General features: G+C 29.1%; 1 protein-coding gene across 2 annotated transcripts in view; it reads right to left on the bottom strand.

Annotated features, from left to right (window-relative positions):
- Nucleotides 1-4,233, bottom strand: part of LOC123010783 (G-protein coupled receptor dmsr-1-like) — a 20,546-nt gene extending 16,313 nt beyond the window's left edge. For both annotated transcript variants that reach the window (XM_044407900.1, XM_044407899.1), the window contains exon 1: nucleotides 4,128-4,233. The gene's annotated coding sequence lies outside the window, so the exon portion shown is untranslated. The remainder of the gene's footprint in view (nucleotides 1-4,127) is intronic.
- Between the last annotated feature and the right edge of the window lie 9,658 nt (nucleotides 4,234-13,891).

Consider the following 13,891-nt stretch of genomic DNA (forward strand, 5'->3'; position numbering starts at 1 on the left):
AATTTTTATAATTTAAATTTTATTAAATGAGTTTTCTATGCTAAAGTCTTGTTTATCTTTCTAGAATTTATCAATTTACTAAAAAATCTCATTAAAACTTATAAAATTAACTTTACTATGACATTGTTTGACAAATTATGGTTGCAAAAGCGGATGAACGCCGGAACGGAATATCACGAAGCATGAGTTGGTCGGAAATTCAAAGTTTTAGTAAATCTGGGTTAGTAGTTATTTGTCATCTATTATACTTAGAGTTAATTGAGTTTTGCTTCACTTTATTATGCTAAGTAATTGTTCAATATCACAATATCCACACAACGCTTTAGTTCAAATATTTGTTATAAATTGAAAGGAAAAGCAATGTTTAAGCAATTAGGGGGAAGACCAGGCGACGGTGAGCGTTTTTGGTGTTAGAATCTAATCCACTTTGGAATATAAAGAGGATTAGGTTTAAGAGAAAGTTTTAAAAAGTTTAGAAATGTTGAGGAAAGATCAATATTGTGAATTCACCAATTTCTAATTATTTTTATTAAAATCTTAAAATTTACGTCAGTTTCATAATTTATGAATTTATTACGTTTAGGAACTATTTGTTTATTTTTGCATTATATTTATATATTTTCAAGCCATATTTTTATATCATCCGTTTTATTTCAGGACGATTTATTATTTTATTGATTTTATTGTTTTTACGCTTTGAGAGCACGACTCGGTCCAACATTGTCACAAATGAAAAACTAGTTATTGAGAACAATATTGTGACAATCACAAATTTTAATTAAAGTTGGTCGCACTTTACGTAAGAGGGATTAAGGCAGTGACCCTAAAGTTGGTCATTTGCTCAAATAATCTCATTAGGGGGGAGTGTCGAGAATGTTAAGTAAATCCTTGATCAGCCTTTGTGCTCGATTTCTGAAATTTTCGAAAACATTTAAACAAAGCTTTGTCATATTTCCGTGTTAAGCTTTAAAGCTCGCGATGTTATTTTGATAGTCGTTTCCAATTTGAGTAAAGTTTCTAACTGATATTACATTTTTTGTTAATGAAGAAAGAATTAATTGGATAAAATTTTACAAGAGTGTTTTAATTAAATAATGGTTCAGAGACGAGTTTTTTCACTCCACGTGAATTTCCTTTTAATTAAATAAAATCCGAAAAAAAACAGTACATAGTAAATCTGGTAAAAAGACACAAGTGGGTGTTTAATGGTTAAATTTATTACATGCAGCTTAGCTTTCCAAGTGGATAAATCAATCTTTATAGTTTCTTAAACGCGAGATGAAATTCGAATAAATAAGAGAAAAAGATTTATTTTCGTGTTATAATTTGGTTTAAATCTGTTCCATTAAGCCCAATTCAATTTAGATACGATGCAATTCGATTCTCTACTTGTCACTTACTACAGTCTCACCAATCCTATTCAGTCAGTATCACTCTAGAATACAAAACAATCAACGAACGTGTTTCACATCTAATGGTCGCTCTGGACAAAGTGTTTTTTATGTGTTACTCTTTAATTCCGATTTTTACCAAAGTATAAATAGTATATCGCGCAGCAAACAAAACTTTTAAACGCAGCTTTAACATTTCAAATAAATTCTAATCTCGTTTAAATAATCTTCTACGTAATGGGAGATTTTACACAATCGTGTGTACTAATAACTAGTAATAAATAGCCAACATGATAAAAATAAAATGTAAAAGAAATAAAACGAATAATCTTTTTTCGAGAGAAGAATGCAATTTTCAGTTTTAGCTTTAAGATCGAACAATACTGCGTTTCTGGCACACTAGGTGGCGCCATATTTAGCGCCGTAGCAGACAACCCATCATACACTTGGTTCTATTCATTTTACCCCAAACAGATTTGGTTCATTTCTTCGTTTCTTTGTGATATACCAGCTTTTCATATTTCTGTTAGTCACTAGAAGACTTTTTTCTAAATCGCCTTCATAGATCTTGACCTTCAGCGGTTAGGTAGACAGCACCGAAGGGTATCCTTTATTGAATTCAAAATTAGATATTTGTAATTTAAAGCAATTGTTTTTATATCGACGTCTAAATTTTTAAATTTTCCAGACATCATTATATTTATAATATTGAAATGTATCTTCTGAATCTGCTGTGTCTATAGATACCAACATAATTGTGATGCTGAAGTATCAGATACATCAACCGAAAATTCAATTAAATTAAATTTAATTTGAAATTAAAGTAGAAATACATACCTACATGATTTGTTTAAATTTAGCTTTTTGTTGTAAGTGAACTTTTTTAGCCGACACCAAATTTTACATTTTTTAAAAACAGAACATTCATTAAAATTTTAACTGTTGTAGTGAACAGGCCCATATAGCTGTTATGAATCACTTTGCAGTTTTAAAAAAACGTAAAAGGAAGATAAAAATATGATGCAAAATTGATAACATTTGGAGAATTCAAAAAAAAGAGAATAATTTGTTCAGTTTTTATTTTGGTACAATTTTTTACGTAACACAAAAAGAAAATTTTCAATATCGGTTTAAATTAATTAAATCAACAGGTATTCATGTTTCTTCAAGATTAAAAAGTTTTTTGTTGAAGAAAATATTTTTCCTGGAAAATAACGCAATTTTCTGTTTCATTTTCTTTTCTGCTTTATTAATATTTCTTTAAATTTTTTTACCAGTTTCCAATTATTTTCAAACAATGAGGTGTCTGGTGATAAAAAAAACGGGTTTAATGCTTTTGTACTAATTAAACGCAAATCCGTCGCATTGTGTCCCGCAGAGTGTCTTTTTGTGTTTAAATTGATTGAGATGTCAGGTCGGTTGTCCCAAGCTAAAACACAATATCTGGTTCTTAATTAATGTTTTACTGAACCCAAAAATGACTGATTTAAACAGCCCTCCCGAATGACTTGCTTTATTTTTACCTTATAAATATTGTTTTAAAGGCAATTTAAGACGTGGATGTAAAAGTCTCTCTAAAACATAATGAAAAATTTGTAGTCTCAGATACAGAGTTTTTCATTAGTTCAATTTTTACAAATAGCTATTCAAATTAATTAAAATAAAGTAAATACAATTTCAAGCAGTTTTCAGTAATTCCAAATTCCAAATGAAATTTTAATAACTTTTGTAATATTTTTTTTATGCTGATGATGGCAATTGGTTGCCGAAACATGTTCCTATGATCTTAAATTATATATTTTTCTTTTTTACAATTGGGAAAGCAACTTATTTGTTACTTTCAACTCTTTCAATTCTAACAGAAAACGACCATTCTGCAGGTTTAACCTAGAATAGAGATGTGGCAGATACAAACTAACAACTAAAAATTCTATTAAAAATTCTTGTTTATATTGTTATGTAAATTTAAGTTGTTATTATCAAATTAAAAAAATAGTTTTTCATAATTATGTTATTTCTACTTGAAAAATGGCAAGGTTTTTTGTAGGTACTATATTTTTGCCTGTAGTTATTGTAGTGACAACAATTATTTTGTTTATTATTTTTAAACAAATAATAACTAATGAATATTTAAATAAAAGTAAGTTTGAAAATTAACCAGATTATGTCTAAAACTCATTTTTTTTAAATTGTTGGTAAAGTTAAATCTACTACGTAGATAGTTTACGTAAAATCACATTAAAACGTTGTTTTTTTTTTCTATTCAAGTAAGCTTTCAATTTTAGAATGTCTGTATTACATAAAACAGCAAATTATAACTTTGAAGCAATTAATTCTTACTAATTAGAAAAGTTTGTTACAAGTACAAAATTAAGAGAAGCAATTTAGTCGATTATTAATTAAAATTTTGATTGTACTTTTTTACCATGTGATTCAAATAAAATTGCAAAATATTGGTGGTGTCTATTTATAAGTTCATATTGCTTTATTTTTTGCCAGGTAGCAGGTAAACAAATTCGTTTAATAATTGTTGACATCTATTTACGGCAGAATATCGACTAGCTATCATAACATCAATCACTACACTTGTGAATTTATTGGGTAACTGGTAACGTACATACACATCATTTTTCGTTAATTAAAGGTTAAATTTCAAATTTTCCGAAGTATATTTGCAAGTAATTTGATACAAAATTTTTAACATGAATGAAAAAGTTTCAATCAATCATAACTCACCTGAAATTTCAGTATTTATTAAAATTTTTCATTTGGGATTAAAACACGACAATCAACAGGTATTTAACGCTTTGTGGGAAAAACCGGCGCTCAAACTCTGAATTCTGGCAAAATACTAGCAGTCCAGCGTCGCGACGCTTGTTTTAAATGATTTAGTTGCGCATGTGCTAAATTTTTCTTTTTCATTTGTACAACATTTAATTAAAAAGCACTCAAGTGGAAAGGAATTTGAGTCAGTTTGAATGCATCAAAATTTTGCACTATCTAAATGTCTTGTTCTTTCGGAAACAAATGTTTAAGTTTTTAAGTTTATTTGTTAGTTTAACTTAGTTACCCAAACTTGCGTGGTAATTTTATTTCTAGTTTGCAGAAAAGGGATAAAAAATCAATAGAGCTTTATTTAATGTTTATTTTTAGTTTATCAGTGGAATTATAATAATAATAACCTAACCATAGGGAAAACGATAAATTAAAATTAGTCTTAAAACTTGATTTTGTACCTCTTGGGAAAACAAACGGAACGTAATTCAATTAAGTTCGTTGCAATAAAGGCAATGCAGAAAATTTGTGGAGGAGTAAACATGAAGCTATACAAGAAAAATTGATTTAGAGCACCGTATAGGGAGTCTTCAGAAGATTTTCTCATTTTTTGTTAGATGTCTGACTAGATATTCAGACCTGTTTGTCTATAAAAAAGTCTTTAGAAAACCACTAGTATACAAAGGTAATATCTACTTATTAGTTGAGTTTGAGACTTCCTTTAAAAAAGTGCTTTTGCGTCAATAGAATTGTTTCGTAAACGACGACATTAGTATTTTTAGATACAATATTTAAGGTAAATATTGCAAAAATTAATTAAATAATACAACAAAACAAAAATCAACGAAATAAAATCAGGAGTAATCAATAAATTATCTATGATACAATGATATAATCTCTTTGAAGTGAAACTATCTTAAAAATTTAATGATAGAAATTTATACAAGGTATTTATAAAAGAACTTATATCAAAAGTGTTGTGAAAGTTTCATTGCTTTATGTTTTGAATAGTTATCTCTCAAATTTACCACTTTCTGGACTCCATTAAACGTAACAATTTATGCAAGACATACGTTCATGAAACTTTCACACTTACGGGTTCTTAGAAACATGCACCTTGTATTAACTTAATTAAAAAAAAAATTATTAAAACCTACATCAACAATTTTCAAATTGTGAAGTTAAAGTATTAAAAAATAAACGCTGAAAAGTTTTAGGATTACAAACTATATTTTAAAAAAGGAGAATTACCTATAAATAAAATATTGCAAATCAAAATTATGATTGTTTGAAAGTTGTACACTTTCATCAATTTTTGAAATTCTAGTTAAAATCCGTATCTACAAGAAAGGGGTAGAATAGTATACAGGGTGATTCAGCTTAAATGACCCCTCTTGGCAGATAACCCATAATACACAAAGCAATTATTGCTTGATTCATATTAGAATTGTGAAAGTTTCATGATCAAAATATCGAAAGTGTCACTGTCACGTGCACATGCAACAATACATTTCAATCAATGTCAATTTTTTGAATAAACGCAATTTTATTTTATACAAATGAAAAAGGTAAATAAAAAATTAATTATTTCATAGTCGATGCTCTATGTGGCCACCCGGAAGTCACGATTCTATTCACAAAACAAAAAATCAAACAACATTATTTTCTAATTGTTCCCAAACAAAATAACAAAAATATAATCTACGAGGGAAGTCAGCATCTCGAAGTTCTTGCACTAACTGCATGGGATAGGGATGAAATTTATTAGTTTTTAAAATTCTAGAAACAGAAGAAGAAGGCTTATTCTCTTGCAATTGCTCTTTGCCCAATATTCCGATTTTGTTCAACAGTCTCCAACACCAGAATTTCCTTCTCTAAACTAGTGGCAGTTCGTATACTTCTAAGCTTACTTACATTTCCAGTCGTTTAAAAAAATTATGCGTACGATGTAGGTACTCATTCTGGATATTGCCGAGCATATGAGTCGGCGGCTTATCTACCATTTTTACCAGATGCACCATAAGTTAATATCATATCAGTTTTTTCATTATTTGTTTTTGCATTTTTGAAACTTTGAGACGTCGTCTGCTTTGACGCTTTGAAATATTTACTTGTTAAATGGACGACACATTCTTTGATTCTCGATATTTTGAAAATTTAATTTTGAATCAAGGAATAAGTGCATAATGTATTATGAGTTGTCTGCCAAGAGGGGTCAGGTGGGTCATTTAAGCTGAATCACCCTGTATTAAAGTACAAGTTGCAGAAGCACAAATGAGTACTTGAAGAACCTTCTGCTACAAGTACTTTATACTATTATTTCTATTTTCCCGCTTTATATCATTTTATAAATTAAAAAACGAAAATTTATTTTTTTTTCTAGAGAATTTTGCGACGGTTTGCGACATTTTGGTATGTGGAATAATTCTAGGCGGCTGTAAAAAATAAAAATAATTCTTATTCTCACAATTGAAAATGAATAGTGAAGAAAGTCCGTCACTAAAATTAAATTAAGGCCAACGACTTATTAAAGCACTTAAATGACGTCATTTGGGTGCTGGAATAGATTTATTCTAAACGCAAAATAGAAAAAATTATTTTAAATGATAGAGCAAAGCTCTATTTTCCATGAAGCAAAACTCTATATGTATGCCAGAACTCACGCCCTAGAGAAAATTTTCTAGTAAGGTAAGATACCAGGAACATGAAAAAAATGTTTAAAAAATTTTATCTGTCAAAAAATTTTGACATTTATTTTTTGACATTTGGAACAAAGGGAGTAATAAAAGCCACAAATAACATTGAACAGAGTTACAATTTAGGGTACAGCTTCCTTGCTTCCTCTTTAGTCTATAGCAAAAAAACTTGGAAAATTATTTTTCCAACAGAAATAAATAGAGTCAAACTGCAAACTCTAAACCCTCATAACTTCGAAATTTTTATAGATAAAACACATATCTTACCTTATATGGCATTTTTCTCTGGGGCGCGAGTTCTGGCGCACCCTGTATATGTTTTCATAGATATTAATACCAAAAATATTATAAAAAAATATATGCTAAAACATGATTTTTCACAATTTTGTAGAAGAGGAGCGAGAATTTTTTTCAAAATTTAGGAGTTCTGCTTGATTAAAACCGATAAATAATTATTTCGCATCTTTCTGAAATTAATTTTAATTAGTGTTAGGAAGGAATTATTTTAGGTGATTATCCTAAGGCCAAGTTACCCTAATTCCGGCGAGCCTGCCGATTAGTTTTAAGAAATTTTTAAATGAAAAATATTAACCAATTTTCTATTGTCAAATATTCAAATATGCAGTCATGAAAAATGTAGAAACTAATTTCTAAAAAAATATTTTTTGAGTATAATGAAGTCTATTCTTTATGCTTGCAACTGCAAGCTCTTATTTTCTTACATCAAATACGTAAAACCGAATTGGCGATAATAAAAGATCACTTACATTTTATGGGTAGTTAGTTGTGTAAGATTGTTTAATTTTGAATTAAATTTAAGTTAAAATTGCATTAACGCCCCTTGATGTATTGGCAATAACGCCCATACCTCTGTCCCATAAATATTGTATCATCCAATAAAAAGATATTTTTGACGCATCGATAAGATGCTGTTTACCGAATAGTAACAGTCATAAATATTCGCAATTTTAATTTAGAATAATATGCGTTTGCGCATAAATTTAGTAAATTAAGTTTATCGCCCGAAGAAGAAACGGAATTAAGTTGCAATCGCGTGTGAGAGAAACAGTGAGAGAATCGTCACAAAGGAAAATATCCAAAAACTTCCCCCAGGTGATTTGTTAGCTCGAAAATTCGCACGGATGAGGCATAATCAACTAGAAAATGGTGTTCGTTAGCTCTTTTAACCGAATTACAAAGATTTATTTATTCGGATAGAAAAATATTGAAAAGAGAAATAGAAAAATCAGTTTGAAATAATCGAATTTGAAACTTTAGACTGTCTATGAACGAAAATTTAACATTTTGTATCCAAGTATCATACTCATTTGGGAATTACGTGCGCGTTTTTTAACTAAAGCTTACACACGTAAGAAGGCAATTTCCATGAATTCAGTGTCTTTCCAAACGGAGTATTAAACGTAAACTCCTTCATTAGGATCGGTAAAATAACAAGCAATTCTGATATCCTTAATTAAACAAAATTAACCCAATTAATTGATGGGCACGGAAAGGTGGAGCATTCAAATTATTTTCGAAAATCTTCTCCCAGTAAAATTTATTACAACCAGATAAACACAATCATAAATTATTCATTTATTTACCCACGATTTTAATGGAAATTGAGATGATAATATTTGTTTTTGTTTGCGACAATATTATTAGAGAATTAATTACTCACTTTTATTTCTTGGTAATTAATTTTCGTCCTGTGAAAGTTTGAAGTTTTCAACACTTTTCGCGACTTTAATTAGGTTGCGGTCCGTCAACTTAATTAGTAAACCTACTTGGTAATCTTGGTTTAATATTTATCATTTTATTAGAGGCCATAATGGTTTTATTTGTACTTCTGTAAATCGGTCCCCATAAAATACGTTTTGAATTCAAGCGAATTTGGGCTAATATCGCATGCTTGTATTTTAATATGTAAATAGTAGTTTAAATATAAACTTCAAATCTGGTTTTTTTCACATTTAGTTTATTTAAAAAAAAATTTTATGCCTCAAACTAGCACAAATCGTACAAAATTGAAAGAAGATTAAAAGAATAGTTTTATTTCCTTTAGGCAACAAAGTAAAGAGAATCGCTATAATTCTTTAAATCCCTATAAATTTTTATTATAACTTTTAGCGTTACGAATCTCATAATCTTATTGCTTTGGGTGAAATATTTTTTAAAAACGAAATAGACGGTGATGTTTTGTTCTCTCTATTTTCATTTTCAAATATTACAACGTTTCTCTCACGTTGATAATAAAAGCACTATTTTATTTTCACAAAACGGCGAGAAATGCCACCATAATTAAAATCTTTACGTTTATGTGATGCTCTTGGTTCCACGAAACAAAGAAAATTACCTTTTTTGTAAACATTGCATCTTCATGAAGCCGAAATATTCACGAATATAATGAAATGATTTAACAAGTCGAAATTAAGCAAAGGTAATTGTTTTGGGAGTTTTTGTGAGGTGGTTTCTCATATCATAATAAGGGATGTTTAAACGAATACAAATCGAAGCAAAGTTTACTGAAAACTTTGAAACTGGAGGATTAAGAAATATGGTCGAAGTTTACGCAGAGTGTAATACACTATCAGATATCTCTATTCAAAAAAATGCTTTTTTGTCTTGTAATAAATAAAATATAGTGATACAAATTTGTATAACAACCACCAAAGATGCTTGAATTTAGAAAAATACGTATTTTGTTGATATTGTTGCATTTAAAGGTGATATTGTCTTTTAAAAAATAAATTAAACGTGAATTCTAAAATAGTAGCCATATTAAAAAATAAGTGTTACGAACATTCTCACTGTATGTATCACAATGAGAGGTTGTAACACGCGTTTTTCATACTATTTTTTTTATTGGACTCTTTTAAAATTGAATTTATTATTATATTTTCTGACAGTTAAAATTTTTGACACTTGACGTATGCGGTACCCAAATTGCTCATAAATAGCTTAAATTGCATTAATTTCGGTGAAATACGTTAAACTACAACAATTTGTTACATAAAAACGATAGTCTATAGCTAGTAATACCCAAGGTATTGCACAAAATGCTTATTGTGACACCGAAATGGATATGTTTTATAATTATTTTTTTAGTATGACATCTTCATAGAAGTTAACATATTTTTAATTTATAGAGATATGAAAAATTCTTGAATTTTTAATGCGCTTATTAATATTGTGCGCACCTCAGAATTTTTTTTTTAAACTCTGAAAGTTTAAAATATTTTTCTTTGTGTCTCTGGCAATCGATAGTTTTATATGTTGGCTACAAACTTGACTTGATAAGAAAATTATGTGCATCACCTATTTTGAGATACAAATAAAAATGTAAGCTATAGAAGATTTTTTTTTAATTATACCCGAATGTTATAAAACAAAGTTGTACAGATAATCACTTAAATATGTATAGTTGTAATGAAATTTTACAGGGTGCTGGATTTTGGATGTCCGAATAGGGAATCTCCGAAACTAAGAGGTTTAGCCAAAAACGAGTAACACATTCTAGGGCTCATTTTTTGAGAAAATAATATTGGTTAAAACCGCATCTCGTTATCGTCTTTTGTTTTCAACTTACAGACAAAAATTGACATTTTAGCGAAATCTAAAAAAAATCATATCTTCGTTATTATAGAAGACACAGATTTGAAATAAAGACATTATACAGGCACTTTTTTACGTAGAATTTAATAATGTAGTTAACAATTTTTTTCAGTTGTTTGTTTAGCCGTAATAAAATAAACTTTTATTTTTTTTTAATGGGAATCATAGATGGCTATGTCATTTTTAAAAAGCTTGTTTTTTTCTTATCTAAAAAATATATATTTGTAACAAATTATTATAATACATTTTTTGCCAAAAACTTATCTTTAATTTTTGTTCGCAGTTGGCCATGAAAAAATGTTGCATCTTCAACCAAAAGGATTTAAACTATATTATATTCAACCAGTGTCACTAATGAAAGAGTTTACGTTTAAGTACTAAGTAATGAAAAAAATGCAAAATAAATCGTAAATAACTTATTGGCGCCTAATAATATTTCTTTGTTTTTAAACAAGCTAACATTATAATTGCAACTTCTAGTGATACATAGAGTGTTGTAAAAAAAGCCGCTTTAATTCTTCAATAAAATAAATTTTATATGACACAAAAATGACGATATGATTTTTCAAATACCCAAATTCCGTCTATGTGAAACTTTATCCTACCTCCATTAGATCATCAAAAAAATGTTTTTTCTAATTGTGTTGACTGTTGACACATTTGTGTTTCCTATTTTTGGATTTTTTAAAAATATGTAATAATTTTGTTCTGAGGCGCTCGGATATTTGTTCAATGCTTTTACCGTATCGTATTTTTTAAATCTTTATAATTTTATCTATTTTTTCATTTATTTTGCAGTTCACAAAACTCTTATTGATTATTATTTACACATTTGGAGTGGAATAGTTGTTCCATGGCCAACTATTATCACACAAGTATAGTTATAAAAAAATATTTTGTTACAAATATATATTTTTTAGATCAGAAAAAAATAAGCTTTTCAAAATTGCCATAGCCGCCTATGATTTCCATTTCAAAAAATACAAGTTTATCTTATTACGGCTAAACTAATAACTGAAAAAAATTGTTAACTACATTATTAAATTCCTCGTAAAAAAGTGCATGTATAACATATTTATTCCGTATCTTCTATAATAACGAAGATATGAATTTTTTTACATTTCGCCAAAATGTCAACTTTTGTCTGTAAGTCGAAAACAAAAGACGATAGCGGGATGCGGTTTTAAACAATATAATTTTCTCAAAAAATGAGCCCCAGAATATATCACTCGTTTTTGGCTAAACATCTTAGTTTCGGAGATTCCCTATTCGGACATCCAAAATGCAGCACCCTGTACATATGCAAAAAAGTTAATTTACAATAATAATAATACAGGCTGGATTGTAAAAAACGCCGCAAGCCATAACTACATTATTTTTAAAAGGTTAGTCACACAGGAGAGTTATACTTTGAAAATTAATTAGTTTGCAACCAAAAATACCTTTAGCGTATGTAACTGGATATAAATTCTGTTTTTTTTAAATGGAAATTACCAAGTCAAAATTTTGGTGAAAAATTTGGTAGCAGCCTGTCTCCATAGCCACAAATTTTGTTTGCTCTTTGTTTTTGTCCCTAGAAATTTTGTTAAAAAATTATGGTTATGTGTTCAAATTGAGATGTTGTCAAAATTTTGACTTTTATGAATCTTGTGTGCCTGTTTGCTCTTTGAAAGCGCTATAATTGAATACCTGAGGACAGACATCATTATCTAAGGTATAAAGACAGAATTCAATGCTAATAATTTTGATAGAAACACACCGCAAGTAAGTACAATGTTGTGGACAAAAATGAGGTTCTTGCTACAAAAACTTTAAAGAAAAAGGATGTATATACAGAAAATAGTAGATTATGTTATTATGTTAATAACATATACTATTTTATCTGCAAACGATTCAGATGGAACGAAAAGAGCAACACACCAATAATCAAGTAAATCACCTCAATAATCAGGACGCTTTGCAATAAAATCATAACAAACGTCACGCGTCAGTTTCGGAATTTGTGTTGAGATTTCGAAAGTGTTGATTGATTTAACTGGTGAATAACTGGTGTAGTTTATAGTGCAAAATGTCGAATGTTGATAATCTACCTTGTACCTCTCCAGAAAATGCTGAAAAAGCGAAAGGGACAAGAAAGAGACAACAGTGGTAAATGTCAAAGTAAGTGTCAAGTAAAAGTGAAAACGCCTAGGCGTAAAAACAGTGTTTTTACTCCATGTCTGAAAAGTAAAACTTTTACCTGTGTCATTTAGTCATAAAAGTGGTCACTAAATGTTTCAGACACCGGATGCATTCGATTTAGATACCTCTCCAAGTACAGAGCTGCTGCCACAGGAGCATTTTTCTTGCAATCTCAATGGATTAAGAGCATGCCCATTTTTCGTTATTTGTGTAATAATACATTAATTGAGTGTTACTTTTTAAATGTCAAAATGAAAAGATATGCAAAGCATCGTCTGCGTTGATTGACAGTAATAAAGTCTGGGCAATAGGCCAAAATCCTGAACTTGTCAAAATGGTAAATTATGGTAGATGACGCGCGCGTCACGCTCCAAAGGAAACTGTAATTTGTGAAATTTGAAAATTTGAAATTAAATGTTACAATTGTTGACACATTTAATAAAATATCGATCTGACATACAACTAATACATTTTTTCAGCTTAAGAAGCGCAGTATCAACATCATTCAGACATTACATTATAATTTTTAAAATGCCCAGTTCCAAATTGTGGGCAAGGGGAGAAAGAGGATGTTATTTTACATCAATTTCCAAAAAGTAGAAATCAAAAAAAAACGAATGGATTAAGGGAATATTTGGTACCATCGGCAATATACCCCCTAAATTACGAGTACGTGATTTGTGGAAAACTCTTTGAAATAACGAGCTATTATGAAAACAAAAAATTGTAACCAAATGCAATTCCATCCTTGCTGTTGAATTATAAAAAATTACTCGTTTTCAGATAATCTGTACCACTTCCATTAATTCATAACGTAAGCCGTTAGAAAGGCCTGCACCGTGTGTCTCCAATCTCTAGACTCATTTGCCAAAAATTATTTAATTTCAATTGATTTTGATCAACAAATCAACTATCAATCATCAGGGTGCGTCATCTGACTTTTGTCCTCACCACGTTTACATCGCGATGACAAAACGTCAATTTTTTCGACGTTAGGTTCAATATCTACGAGTTAGAAGTTGTTTATTGATGAAAGTGTTGCTTTGTATGATTCTTTGCAAAGCCATTTAAAATTTAATGTAATAGATTGTAAATGACGTTTTACATGCAGTGTATTCATTACATCATTATGTTTTCCAATGTTTTTGGATGTTGTATAAAACTCGGAATTTTTAGTGTACCATTGAAGTCAAAATATACTGGTACAGTGTGTTACTGTAGACACTTCTAAAA

The sequence above is a fragment of the Tribolium madens genome, unplaced genomic scaffold (genome assembly GCF_015345945.1).
Source record: "Tribolium madens isolate multiple individuals breed KSU strain unplaced genomic scaffold, Tmad_KSU_1.1 Scaffold_91;HRSCAF=231;Tcas5.2_LG7, whole genome shotgun sequence".
NCBI lineage: Eukaryota > Metazoa > Arthropoda > Insecta > Coleoptera > Tenebrionidae > Tribolium > Tribolium madens.